We start from the raw sequence: 14,496 nt of genomic DNA, 5'->3' as shown, positions 1-14,496 counted from the left end.
AAGAAATTATAATACAAGCATATGATGAAATCCTAGGCAGCCATTTACAATATGTTGGAGAAGGACATGTACTGACATAGAAATATAATTACCGTATATATTGTCAAAGTCAAAAACATTTATAAAACAGTTTGTACGTGCGGTCATAATTTAGTTAAATATTTTTGTGCATAGGCTAGAAACTGGTGCTAAATGCAAAAAAAGAAACATTAACAGTGATTATCTCTGGGTGATTTTTATTTCCGCTTTTTGTTTGTGAAATGAGGAGGTGACTGGGACAACAGGTCTGGTCTCAGCTCTGCCATGATGCACTATGTGGCTCCCTCTGGGCTTCCTGCATGTTACAAGGGGGTTGGGGCAGGTGATCTCCGGGGGCTCCTTCACCTCTGATATTCTACATTTCAGTGCCAGTACCCTGAGGAACCAGAGGCAGCCAAGAAAATAGGCATCTGCAATGCAGGGGGATAAGTGTGACAGACGGGGATGGGATGGGGGTTTGGGAGAGCTCAGGGGTCCTTAACTCTTCTGGCAGGGGGAAGGAGGGGACAGGGAAGGCTTCCTGGAGGAAGGGTACCTAAGCTGACCAGAAGAAAAAGTAAGGGTTGGGCAGGGGTAGACAGAGGAAATGGCACATACCACAGCTTGGAGATAAGAGCATGTGTGGCACTTTCCAGGGACTCCCTGCAATTCTAGCTGAGAGCAGGGCAAGAAGGAGCAGGCGTCCTGGGCAGAGCCAGGAAGGCTGGGGTGACTGGTCCTGTTTACACTCAGGGTACCCAGGTGTCCCATTTACCATTGATAAGGGCAGCCTGTGGCCGCAGCCCAGCCCCACCCCTTGGCCTAGGGCCAGGACAGAAGCACAGTGGATAGGAGGTGGGGATGCCCTGATGGCGCCCTGCCCACGTTGGCCACCCAATCCCATGGAAGCGGAGGAGAGCAGCCACCAGCCACTCCTCGCAGGCTTGAGTGCTGTGGTCAGTGACCCTCTATCAGATTAACAATCTTTCAGAGTGTGAATGATGCAGCTCAGAGTCTCAGGAATGTGGGAGCCACGAACCCCTGTGGGAATCTGACATTTTTCAGACATAAAAAATATGCACATTAAAAAAATGCACACGGTTGCCAGAGGTTGGGGGTTGAGAGTATGAATCAGCGGAGCAAAGAGAATTTTTTTGGCAGTGAAACTACTGTGTATGAGACGACGATGGTAGATACATGTCATTATACATTTGTCCAAACCCACAGAATGCATACTACCAGAGGTGAACCCGAAAGTAAACTATGGACTCTGGGTGATAATGATGTGTCAATGCAGGGTCATCTGTGGCAACAAATTTACCACTCTGGGTTGGGCACAGTGGCTCACACCTGCAGTCCCCTGACCCTGGGAGGTCGAGGCAGGAGGATCACTTAAGGCCAGGAGTTCAAGACCAGCCTGGGCAATATAGCAAGACCCCCATCTCTACAAAAAAAAAAAAAAAAAATGAGCCAGGTGTCAGGGCATGTGCCTGTAGACCCAGCTACTCAGGAGGATCACTTGGGCCCCTGAGGTCAAGGCTACAGTGGCCATAATTGTGCCACTGCATTCCAGCCTGAGCGACAGAGCGAGACCCCATCTCAAAAAAAAGAAAAGTACCACTGTGGTGGGGGATGTTGATAATGGGGGAAGCTGTGTGTGTGTGCAGGGGAAGAAGGCATATGGGAAATCTCTGTATCTTCCTTTCAATTTTGCTGTGAATGTAAAACTAAAAATCTAAACAATAAAGCCATACACACACACACACACACACACACACACACACACACACACACTAGAAAATGTCATAATGGTGTGGTGGCTCACGCCTGTCATCCCAGCACTTTGGGAGGCCGAGGTGGGCAGATCACTTAAGGTCAGGAGTCTAAGACCGGCCTGACCAACATGGTGAAACCCCATCTCCACTAAAAATACAAAAATTAGCTAGGCATGGTGGCAGGCACCTGTAATTCCAGCTACTCGGGAGGCTGAGGCAAGAGAATCACTTGAACCCAGGAGGCAGAGGCTGCAGTAAGGTGAGATCACATCACCATACTCCAGCCTGGGCAATAGAGCGAGACTCCGTCTCAAAAAAATATATATCATAATAATTTCAAGGAGTTCAGAGCCTCCCTGCCACCCATCCACAGACCTAAAGTCCTAGATTGATGGACCCTACTGGTTACACGTGCAGACTAGAGCCAAGTGGCTTCGATTCAAAACTAAGCTCCACCACTTAGTAGCTATGTAATCTTGGGCAAGTTATTTAACTTCTCAGTGCCTCAGTTTCCTAGCATGTAAAATGGAAATTCTACCTACTTCCCAAGGTTGTGAACATTAAATGAGTTGATACATAAGATGCTCAGAACCACGCCTGGCACAGAGCTGCTGTTATCACGCACCCCTGTTGCTTATTTAACATACTTATGACAATCCCTCACGATGTGGATCACAGCTTAGCTCACGAAGCACTTTCAAGCTCATCCCTCTCTTGAGAGTCTGACAGCCCCAGGACTCAGGCAGGGGAGGGCAGCTCATTTCACAGAGGGAGAGCAAGGGCTGAGGCAGGCAGGCACCACACACACTTATTACACAGAGGGCCAGGCAGCCAGGGCTGCCGTCCTCCTCTCACAGCATGTCTGAAAAGTAGCCCTATCTTTGGAGGCTGCGGCCCTTACTGGGAGCTGGCTGGCTGCCTGGATAGAAGCCAAGAAGCTGAAGATAAGGCCATGGCAAAACCCAGGGCAGAGGGAGAGCAAGGTAGCCCCTGTCCTCAGAGAAGGCCAAATACCCTGGGGTGGGGGTGGGTGGGGGGAAGCCAGTTGCTTTGTAGCAAAGCGCCGGCCACTCAGCCGGCTGGCAAAGGGGGCTTCCAGCACAGCCCCTCTGCAACCCACTCAGAGGCTGCCACCCTCCACCCAAGGCCCTCCTCACCCGCCTGCACTCCAGAACTCCCGTGGCTCAAGAGGTAAATAACTGAGGGGCTTCTAATCCCCCTGCAGCCACCAAGGCCTCAAGGACAGCTGGGGCTGAGGCCTCAATGACCCCCACCACCCTGGGCCTGCTGGGCCTTGCAGACATCACCAGCAGTTTCCCCTAAATTCCAGCCTCACCCAGCCAGTCACCAATCTCGGGGAAGCATTGAGGCTTTTGCTGATGAAATTCCCATTGCCTGGAATGCCTCCCCGGACCCCTTGGGACACTTACTCATCTTTCAAGATCCAGGTTCCAAAGTCATGACCCCTCTGAAGTCATCACCAACCACTGCCCCCTCTCCCACTCCTAAGTCTCATTCCTCAGGCTCCCGCCTCATCCCCACTCCACGGTGCAGAGGCTGAAAACCAGGACCCTGGAGCCCAAACAAAATGCAGACTGTGCTCTTTGGCTTGCACAGTATTTTTCTTTAATTTGGGATTCGTTAGCAACATTTTTAAATCAGGAGATTTTACATAAAAGTCAGAACTTCTAACTTGTCTCTAAAGAGGGCAAGTTCTGGTGACACTGGGCACACATCCTCACCTGCCACCATCAGCTGAGGCACTTAGAGTGCCAGCCTCAAATGGGCCGTGTATCCTGCAGTTAACACCATCAGCATCTCTACGTACAGTCTCACAGCCAACCTCTTTCCTTCATTTGGCTTCCTGCCCAGCCCCTGGGTGCACCTGAGCATGTGGTCTGTGCAGAGTAAACTGGGGGCATTCCTGCACATGGCTCTACCTCCTGTAGCCTGCAGATCTGTGGGGCAGGACCAGGGCTTACTGACCTCTGCACAGGCCCTCACCAGCACCCGGCACACACAGCCCTCAGCACAAAATAGTGTCCTTTCTTCCTCCTCCCCCAATGCCCGGGTGCCACTCAAGGGCAGGAACCAAGTCTGATTCATCGTGGAAGCTCCCACTTTTCCCAGGGTCAGGTCCTTATTGAATACTCAGGATATGAATGAATGAGCAGCTGTTATTATGTCCAATTTACAGATAAGGAGACAAAGACTTCAAGGTGAAGTGACTTGCCACAGTCACATGGAAACCACCAAATCTTGACTCCAATGGGTTTCCTTCCTGACTTCGAGTTTGGTCTTTCATTCCTCCCTGAAACCCAAGGGTTTCTACAATAAAAATAACACCAACAACATTATAATTATCATCATTATGAATACTGCCATACTATGAGCCTGGCACTGTGCTAAGCACTTTTTTTTTTTTTTTTTTTGAGATGGAGTCTCACTCTGTCACCCAGGCTGGAGTGCAATGGCACTATCTTGGCTCACTGCAACCTCCACCTCCCAGGTTCAAGCAATTTTCCCACCTCAGCCTCCCAAGTAGCTGGGATTACAAGCACCCACCATCATTCCCGGCTAATTTTTGTAGATATGCGGTTTTGCCATGTTGGCCAGGCTGGTCTTGAACTCCTGACCTCCGATGATCCACCCACTTCGGCTTCCCAAAGTGCTAGGATTACAGGCGTGAGCCACCACGCCCAGCCAGCACTTTTTATACCTCATTTCATGTAATCCTTACAACTAATATTGTTATCCACATTTACAGTTGAGTAAAATAAGGCTCAGAGAGGTTAAGTCACTTGCCCAACATCACACAACTGTTCAGTGGCAGAGCTGAAATGTGAACCCAGACCCCATGGGTGGGAGATAACTCCAGAGCCTGCAGAGGAACCTTGGCTTGGGGTAGGCAGGGGCATGAGGGGAACCTCAGCCACAAAGGCCAGTGGCCCACAGCCCTCAGCCAGGCTCCCACTGCACTCCCCTAGCCCTAGTCCCAGCTTTCCCTGCCAAGGTGCTGAGGATAATGAATGAGATGCTCTGGTCGTCATGGAGACGCCATGGCAACGCCGCACTTTCGGGAAATACCACGGTAACCGTGGCCACTGCTCTGGAGTTGAAGTCACTCTATCTAACATCCCCACCTGAAAATGCTGCCCCAGACCCATAAGAGAAAAGGGGCAGAGGTACAAGGGCCTTCTTACAGGAGCAAGCTGTCCAGAGACTGGGATCAGGGAAGGGGGTCCAGCTTGGGCCTGTGATGAATGGGCGGGCTCCAGGAATGAGACCAAGAGCTCCATAAGAGCAGGTATGGAGACTGAGCAAGCCATGCCTTTCATGGTGAATTGTGCCCAGTAACCCAACTCACATGTACACCGTGCCTACTGTGCACCAGCAGGCCTCCTTAGAAGGGCTGTGCACACCCTTCTATTTCACTCTAGTGGTGACAGCTAGCCTAACAGTTAAAGGCCGAGACTGGAGCTAGCCTGCCTGAGCTTGAATCTTTGAATCTTTTCTTTCTTTTTTTAAGAGTCTTGCTCTGTTGCCCAGGATCACTCCAGCCTTCCCCTCCTGGGTTCAAGCTTCGAGCGATTTTCAAGCCTCAGCCTCCTGAATAGCGGGGATTACAGGCACCTGCCACCACGCCCAGCTAATTTTTGTATTTTTAGTAGAGACGGGGTTTCGCCATGTTGCCCAGGCTGGTCTCGAACTCCTGACCTCAAGTGATCCACCTGCCTCGGCCTCCCAAAGTGCTGGGATTATAGACGTGAGCCACTGTGCCCAGCATATTTTCATTTTTTGAGACAGTGTCTTTCTCTGTTGCCCAGGCCGGAGTGCAGGGGCACAATCACACTTACTGCAGCCTCAACTTCCCATGCTCAAGTGATCCTCCTACCTCAGTCTCCCAAGCAGCTAGGACTACAGGCGTGTGCCACCATGCCCAGCTAATTTCTTAATACAGACAAGGTATGCCTATGTTGCCTAGGCTGGTCTTGAACTCCTGGTCTCAAGCAATCCTCCTGCCTTGGCTTCCCAAAGTGCTGGGATTACAGGTAATTCCTGGGTGCAGTGGCTCCCAGCTGGGGCTTGAATGTTGGCTCCATTATTTACCAGCCTCATGACCTTTGTGCAAATCTCTCAACCTCTCTGAACCTCAGTTTCACCAAATCTAAAATGGGGTTTATACTACTTATCTATCTTGCAGGGCAGCTACCAAGACAAAGAGGGATGAGGCATGTAAAACTCTGAGCTCAGTGCCTGGCACATGGTAATATAAGCTAATAAAATGATTACTCAGTAACAGATTTGGAAAGTGAGGCTCAGGAAGGAACTGGCCCAAGGCCACATATCAAATTAGTAGTGAATTGAGAAAGAGAGAGGAAGGGAGGCCAGGCTGACGCCAGAGGGAAGGAGCAAGAGAATGGGATCCAGGAAGGAGGTTCGAGATCTTTCTGGGAGTGCAGAACAAGCAAATGACCTGTTTCCTCATCCTGTATTTACTGAGCACCACTAGGTGCCAAGCATGCCACTAGGCACTGAAAATGCAGTGGCGACCATGACCTTCCCACAAGGGTTTCTAGAGGTCTCTGGAACCCAAGGTTTTATGTCTCTAGTACGACATGGCTGCAGTGAATGGGGGAAGGTGCCCACGGCCCTGAATGCACACCCAGCCCACATTTTATTTCCAGCCTAGGTCACTCTTGACAATGCCCTCTGTGGACCACACACTGCTCCCTGCCCCCCCAACACACACACCACACTCACATGCACATGACAGGCTCAAATGGCATCATCATAGGCATCTGGGCCACATGCACATGCGGTGGGGGCTGAGAGGAGGTCAGTGCAGAAAGAGCTCTGCCCGCAACCTCAGAAGGATGTGAATGGGTGGGTACCTGGACTTGGGCAGGGACCTGAGCAGCGGAGGGCGTAGCAGTGGCTGCAGGCCTGGGGAACAGGTAGCCCCACATGCACCCAGGGCCACTCCCCATAGCTGATCCAGCCCCTCCCAGCCAGTCACACCCCCAGCACAGTCACATCATCACCCCCACCCAGCCACACCCCACAGCTTCCCAGCTCCACCAGCCACCCTACCACAGCCTGCCCCACCCACCACATCCAGCTCAGCAAGGAAAATCCTCCACATTTGCTTCCCAGCTGTGCGGGAGTTTCTCCAGCGTGATTACATCCCTGGGAGGCCGAGACCAGAAGCAAATCCCTTCCTCTGCTGGAATCTGCTACATGCCCCATCCCCCATCACCCCCACAGTGCTGCCTGGCCAGGAGCCAAGCTGCCACCTGTCAGTCACCCCAGAGTCCAGGACCACCACCACCGGGAAAGAGACTGTTGGAGGTCTGGCTCAGAGTCGCAGGGCCACAGAGAGCACAGTCTACCCTGCAGTAAGCCCCTGGGGACACTGAGACCCAGAGAGAGGAAAGGACCTCCTGGCCTTGTGCCATCTGGTGTGCCCCACTCTCATTTACCTTGGTCCATTTTCTTGTCCATTAAAACCCTGTCCCTCCTCCTCCAATGCCAGCCTCAGCAGGGAGGTGAACAAGCCTGCTCTGGATTTCTAAAGTCCTGAATGAGCTCCCCTGCTCCACATCCCACCATGTAACACCAGGTATCAGTTGTTCTTGCAACTAGAACGCGGGGCTCCCAACTTCACTGAAAGCTTTCCAAGGCACAAGCCGTCTCCTACCCACAGCAGGTACTCAAGAGCCTTGTGCCCTTGCCAATTACCTTCCCCTCTGTGAATCTGCTACGTGGCACCTCCAAGCTAAATGCATTAATAACATTAACTTCCATTTATGAGACATGCCATGTCTGCGTTACATGCCATTATTTCAATCTTACCACAGCACCATGACCTAGATTCCCCCTATTATACGGATGAGAAACTGAGGCCCAAAGAGGCCAGTCACTTGCTGCAGCCCACAGAGCTAATAAGGGGGTGAATGGGAACTTCAGCACACAGCTGCTGGGCTCCAGAGCCTGGGCCCCTCATCCCCCATCTCCGCAGCCCCTCTGTGATCACCTAAGACAGCTAACACTTGCCAGATGCCCTGCACATCCCTTTCTCCATTCCTTTTCAATAGTTTTATGTCTGTGTTTGTTTTCATCCATTTTATATGTGTTTTAGTATCACAAGCAGCCTCTAGTAATCTTTCTTGGAAGTAACTTACAGATCATCCGTCAATCAACAAGGAAACAAAGCATTAAGCACTACTGGTTCACTCCCTGGTTCTCAACTTGTGAATCTGTTCCGGGTTCCCTGGCAGGGAAGGCCCAACAGAAAACCTCAGGAACTTAGACCTCACTTGTTGAGAATGTGTCCTTCTTCCAACAGGGCCTGAGTTGCGAGTTTACCTTTGTACCAGCTCTGAAAAAAAGGGCTTACCGAGCAAACATACCAGACAGCCTGGGGGTGGGGCTGTGTGGGGAACACGGCAGGTCACCTGCCACCCTCCCGTCCCAAGGACGGGACAGTCCTGACAGTCCCACTGAGGCTCTTCACGCACACCAAGGCTGTCAGGTCCATCACACAGAATGTTATGCAGTGGCCACAAATCTTCCCAAAATGGGGCTCTCTGCCCACCCTATCCCCAAGTCTGCCTATGACAGAGTCAAATACATCCAGAACTATTTTTTTCTTAGGCTCAGATCACAGACACTCAAAAGGAACAAAGCAGCATATCCCAACACATACCACAACCTCCCTTACTGGCGGCCAACATTAAGCTCCTGCGAACATCTGGGGCTGTGCCAGGAGCCTTCCCTGCTCCACCACGCTCAATCCTAACACCCTGAAAGAGGTGTCACTGCTATGAGCAATTTGCAGACAAGGAAATGGAGGCTCAGAGAGGGTAAGCAACCGCTCGAAGTCACACAGCTGGGCAGAGGTGGAGCTAGGATGCCCCTCCCAGCCCACCCCACAGCCCCTGTTCGTGACCCTTCTGCAGTCCTACTTTCCACACCACTCCCAAGCCAGGTCTGCAGCCCAGGAGAGAGGCTTCCTGGAGGCGACCAGGCCCAGGGCTGCTGACCCAGCTTCTCTAGCTGAGCTTCAGCCTCCCGGGAAAGCCTGCACTGCAGAGAGGTGCACCATGGAACCCAGAAAGGCAGGACTTCAGCCAGAGGGTCCTCATGCCCCCATCAGACACCCCAATATAAGAAAGGGGGATGGTGGCTCGGGGCGGTGGCCCCTGCCTGTAATCCCAGCACTTTGGGAGGCTGAGGCGGGTAGATCACAAGGTCCAGAGATCGAGACCATCCTGGCTAACACGGTGAAACCCCATCTCTACTAAAAATATAAAATTAGCCAGGTGTGTGGCACACGCCTGTAATCCCAGCAACTCCAGAGGCTGAGGCAGGAGAATCGCTTGAACCCGGGAGGCGGAGATTGCAGTGAGCCGAGATGGCGCCATTGCACTCTAGCCTGAGCGAAACTCCATCTCAAAAAAAAATAAAGAAAGGGGGGCCACCTCCTGCCCCAGGCAGAGGCCTCATGCTAAGGAAGAGGCAGGAGCGAGGGTCAGAAGCAGGAGATCTCAGCTAGCAGGGCACCGCAAAGGACAATGGTGAGCACCTTGCCTCATGGCCTGGCATGTGCCAGGCGCTCTACCAAGCACTTCCCAACCCTCACTTCATTTATTTGTCATTTATGCCCAGTGAAGTAAAAACAATTTTATCACACCCTGAGCTTCTCCCCTATCTGCCTCCCCTGCAGAGGAGCTGGGAAATGTGGGTCACCACTAGCCCCCACCCTCCTGCATGCCCAACTCCAGGCCTCAGATACACCCTGAGAGATTCCAAGGCACAGGCAGACTCAGGGGCCTCCATCTCAAGGATGCAGAAGCCAAAATCCATGTGGGCCTGGAAACCACAACAGCCTCCCAGTCCTTCCCTCCCAGTCATCCCCTTCCTCTCATCAGGGGATGAGAGATCATTGTCCCCTGAATGAGCCAAGCTTCCCCAGCTTGTGAGGTCAGGCAGAATGCTGGCAGGAAGACAGAGGCGGGGGGGGTGGGGGGTGCCACAGCCTCCATCACTGCCTGTGAGTCTCTGGGCAAGTCCCTTCCCTTCTCTGAGCCTCAGTTTCTGCAACTGCAGCGAGGGGTATGGACTAGAGGAGAAGTCTGTGACCTTCTGGGGGTTATAGAACCCTTTGAGAATCTAATGATGGCTATTAGCAGATTCTCTCCCCAGACACACAAATTCAGAGTGGTTGTGACTGGCCCCCATCAAAAGCCAAGTTAAGAACATGGAAATTCTCTAGGGGCCTTCTGGCTTTGACAAGCCATGGCTCTCACAGTCTAGACAGGACCAAAGCCACAAACACATCTGAGAGCCCTGGGATCTCACCATTCCAGCTTCCCCCGTGGCCCTGAAATAAATCTTTAAACTCTTGGACCTGCTGGCTTCAGGTGGATTTGTGGACATGCCCAGGTGTCTGGAGAAGCCACAGGAGAAACTGAGCCCTTCCTTCCCATCCCTCAGCCTCCTCCTCCTTCTCCTCCATCAGGAATCTGCCAGGTCAGCCTAGACCTCTCCCTGGGGCAGTTCCGGGAGCTGCTTCTGATCTGGAATGAAGGCAGGACCCAGTGCCAGGTTCAAGTGCCAGCCTGTACCCCCAGATCCCTCCTGGGGACACACACACATACCACACACACACACACACACACACACACTCAGATGGACCTGGAAGGACTGGACAGGGCAGGGGGCCAGGGACAGTGGTCAGAGTGGACAGGAGCCAGCGAGACAATGACCAGACCCAGACCCACCGGAGCTCCAGGCAGTGGCGTGCGGTTCCTCTTCACTTCGCCACGCCCTCTCGAACGTCCTCTCCTTAACACGGCTGCACCTAATCCCAGGGCCAGGAAAAATGGCATTACTGTTGGCCCAGTCCCCTCCCCAGGAGAAAGGGAAGGCAGAAGCAAGGGAGGGAGGTGGCCCTAGAGCACCCTGCGCCACCAACCACGTTCCTAGAAACCTCCACGCCCCTTCATGCCACCTCCCTTGTCAAGGCCTCCAGCCCCTACCTCCTTAACCTCAGAAAGAGGATGTCCTCCCCCGATTCTGCCCCGTGCCCAGGGACCACTGGCACCTCGCCTGCCTCACCCAAGCCCTGCCTGGAGGAGCCTTCCATGGGAAAGGAAAAAGCATGTCCCTGACCCTCATGCTAGTGGGTCTTCTGACCCTCTCAAGAGAGGTAGCAGCCAACAGCAGGAGGAGCACTCACTGGCAATAAGGATAACTGGGTGCTGGTTCCAGCCCTGGCCCTTCCCCCTCCAGACCTCAGTTTCCCCATCTGTCCTGAGAAGAAGAGGAAGGACTAGTATGCCCAGCTGGTGGGAAAAGTGTCTATGATGCTGGCTTTTGGCCCCTGGCCCCACCCAGCTCAGCTGCCAGGCCCTTCCCTGTGCCCCACCCTGCAGAGAAGGAAGAAAGGTGACCGGCAAAGGTGTGGAGGGTGTAAGAATCCATGCTGGAGCCTCAAAGTGCTAGAGCTGAAAAGGGTCTTACAAAGACGAGACCCAGAGAAGAGAAGCAACTTGGCCACGGTCACACAGAACACTGGAAAAGGGCCAGGCTGGCCAGGGCTTGCTTCTTGACAGCAAATGCTTAAAAGCACCCAGCTGAAAAGGTATTTGCCTTCTTAGAGGATGCCAAGGAGAGCACAAGGCAACCTGACAACAGTAGAATTGCAGGCTCTGAGAGCTGCAGTTAAAAAAAAAAAAAAGGTATGTTTGTACGTGGGGCTTAAGGATGGAGGTTGGGCTGGCTTTCCAGGCTCCTCATGTCACACCACGTGGGTGGCCAAGGGTCCTGCCAGCCACAGGGAAATCCTAGGAGCCCCTTCCAGGGATTAGCAGCTTTGGCCACCTCTCAAGAAGTCACCTAAGGCCCAGCAGGCAGGCCCAGCAGTGGTGACAGAAAGAATGGCTCAGATGGACACTCCAAGACTAGCCCACTCTGGAAGATGCCAGAGCCTTGGAGAGACTGAAAATCCCCCAAGCCCCGTGGCCAGTGAGGACGGAAGCCAGGTGGGCTAGGGATAACACAGAGGAAGGGAAAAGCTTTGAGCCATCTGGAGCCACAGAAGCCCCCTAATCTCCTAGAGGCCTGGTGGGCACAACACAGGGCCTGCTGAGACCAAGGAGGCTTCACCGAGGGCCCACATGAAAGCAGCCAGTCCCTGTAGACATGCTGGGGCTTGTCATCAAGACAAAAGCTGGCCACCAACACGCCTTGGGGTATTAAGGGACTCAAAGTACTTACATGGAGGCGCAGCTGGCAGGGGGAGGGGGCAGAAGGTGGGGAGAGGTGGGGGCAAGTGGGCCCGGCTTTCTCTAGGACACAGACAACAGCTAGAGAACAGAAACGTGGAGCAAAAAGCACTGGGTGACCTACTTCACAGAGGCTCCTTTTAAAGAGGAATAGGAGGCCTCAGCGAGACTCTAAAAAGTACCTTGCGGGGGTCCAGAACAGTTCATGGGGCCAGGAGACCAGGGTTCCAGTCCTAGATCAGGAACTCACCCAGGACTAGGCTCAGGTGAGGCCCGCAAGGAGCCTTTTAGAAGGCGCTCACTGCCAGGTGCAGTGGCTCACGCCTGTCATCCCAACACTTTGGAAGCTCAAGGCAGGTTGACCCAGGAGTTTGAGACCAGGAGTTCAACACCAGCCTGGGCAACATGGCAAAACCCCTTCTCTACAAAAAAAAAAATTACAAAAATTAGACAGCGTAGTGGCGTGTGCCTGTAGTCAGTTATATGGGAGGGCTGAGGTGCGAGGATCACCTAAGCCCAGGAGGTTGAGGCTGCAGTAAGCCCAGATTGCGCCACTGCACTCCAACCTGTGCGACACAGCTAGACCCTCTCTCAAAAACAAAGGTTCTTATTCTCCACAATGTGCAAGCACACAGCGGGCACCTCCTGAGATGCTGCACTTAGATGCCTCACTTGCCTCATCCTAGGCCCGGCCTTCTTACACAACCTGCCTGTGACCTCAGGCAAGTACCACTCCTTTCTCGGCCTCAGTTTGGTCACATAAAACAGAATCATGAAGCCAGGCATGGTGGCACGAGCCTGTAGTCCCAGCTATTCAGGAGGCTGAGGTAGGAGGATTGCTGGAAGCCCGGGCATTCAAGGCCGCAGTGAGCTACAACTGCACTATGGCACTGCAGCCTGGGAGATACAGCAAGACCCCATCTCTAAAAAAAATAAAATTTTAAAAAACAAATTAATTTAAAAAATTGAATCATGCCATATGATTCCATAGACCCTCCTAAATCTAAGCTGGGTTATTCTGTAGGGAGCATAACCGACCTCTGCAGCAAATCCCCGAAATGGGCACAGTGGCCCCAGCTTCCTGCCATCGATAACCTGTCAGTCACCACGTTGTCAGTGACCACGTTCCAGGCAGAATACACATTATACAACCACCTGATGCCATTATGTTCTGGGCTCCTTGTTAAATGCTTGGCCTCTACTTGATCATGGCCTCATTTTACAAATATGGAGCCTGAGGTCCACAGAGATTAAGCAACTTGCTTAAGGTCCCTGTTGGGAAGTGCTTAGCTGAGATTCAAACCAGCATCTGTCTGGTTCTTAATCCCCACATTCCATGGCATCAGCCACAGATAACAGAAAACCCACCAGGGCTGGGGAAATGCCATCAGCTCTTTGCACCTCCCACATTTTCTAGCATATAATGCCGGGGCTAATGTGAAGGCAGGCTGGTGGACAGCCGGGAGCAGGTAGGCAGGGATGGGGAAGTCCGTGTGGGCACTAAGCATTCCACAGATGAACCAGCCTCCAGCCCGGCCAGCTGCCCACCACTGTGGTTACAATGCCCTCATCGCCATCAGCACACCACAGCCACCGCTGTGCCATTTTTAAATCATTACACAGATGCAAAGCATTTTCACAGGCATTGCTGCAGTATCACATGCCAACTTTATTAAAGTATAGCAGGGACTTCTTCCCCCTTTCTCAGAAAAGGAAAGTGGGGTTTCCAGAGGATAAGTGGCTTCCCAACACGCACACAGGAACACAATGTTTGAGATGAACTTGGAGCCCACATCCTCTGCCTCCCAGTCCAAGCTTGGGTCTACTCCTCCATGCTCACGACTTTCCAGTTCAACCAATTGATGGGCCTTTGGGACAATGATGACCATTTCTGAGAGTTTACTTGGTACCAGGTGTTGTACTCTGCATTTCACACATTATCCCATTTAACTGTCCTGACATTCCTATCAACTAAGTATTGCTACTGTTTTCATTTCACAAAGACAGCAGCTCAGAAAAGTAGGGTATCATGCCCAAGGTCACCAGGCCAGGAAGGGGCAGGGCTGGCATCCAAACAGAGTTCAGACTGGCTCCAGAGCCTGGGGCCTAAACCTCATGCTGCACAGCTCTGTCGGGGAGACTGTCACAGGCAGTCAGTGGAGGGGACAGGAGGTAGACACATCAAATAGTGTGTGCATCTGGCAGATTATGGCAAGATTACGATAATGGAGGACAAACAAAGCTCTTAGGGAGCCCACAAGAGGGAGGTTGTTACAAACGTCCAGGCAGAAGGCCAGGAGTCTGTGCAGAGGACACGGAAACAGGGGAGTGGCAGATATGAGGGAGGCGGCCTTGTGAGACCTTGGTCAAGTGCCTTGCTCTCTCCAGACCTCAATTTACCAAGCTGTTAA

At 52.5% G+C, this 14,496-nt stretch overlaps 1 protein-coding gene across 18 annotated transcripts in view; it reads right to left on the bottom strand.

Annotated features, from left to right (window-relative positions):
* NDST1 (N-deacetylase and N-sulfotransferase 1) overlaps positions 1-14,496 on the bottom strand; it is a 72,365-nt gene that overhangs the window by 38,998 nt on the left and 18,871 nt on the right. For 6 of the 18 annotated variants that reach the window (XM_016954057.4, XM_016954052.4, XM_054684702.2 and 3 more), the window contains exon 2: positions 10,580-10,659. The exons of the other annotated variants lie outside the window; for them this stretch is intronic. The gene's annotated coding sequence lies outside the window, so the exon portion shown is untranslated. The remainder of the gene's footprint in view (positions 1-10,579; positions 10,660-14,496) is intronic. 18 annotated transcript variants of the gene reach the window in all.

The sequence above is a fragment of the Pan troglodytes genome, chromosome 4 (assembly GCF_028858775.2).
Source record: "Pan troglodytes isolate AG18354 chromosome 4, NHGRI_mPanTro3-v2.0_pri, whole genome shotgun sequence".
NCBI classification, from domain to species: domain Eukaryota; kingdom Metazoa; phylum Chordata; class Mammalia; order Primates; family Hominidae; genus Pan; species Pan troglodytes.
The sequence above is the reverse complement of the archived record's forward strand: the minus strand, read 5'-3'. Positions and strand labels throughout refer to the sequence as shown.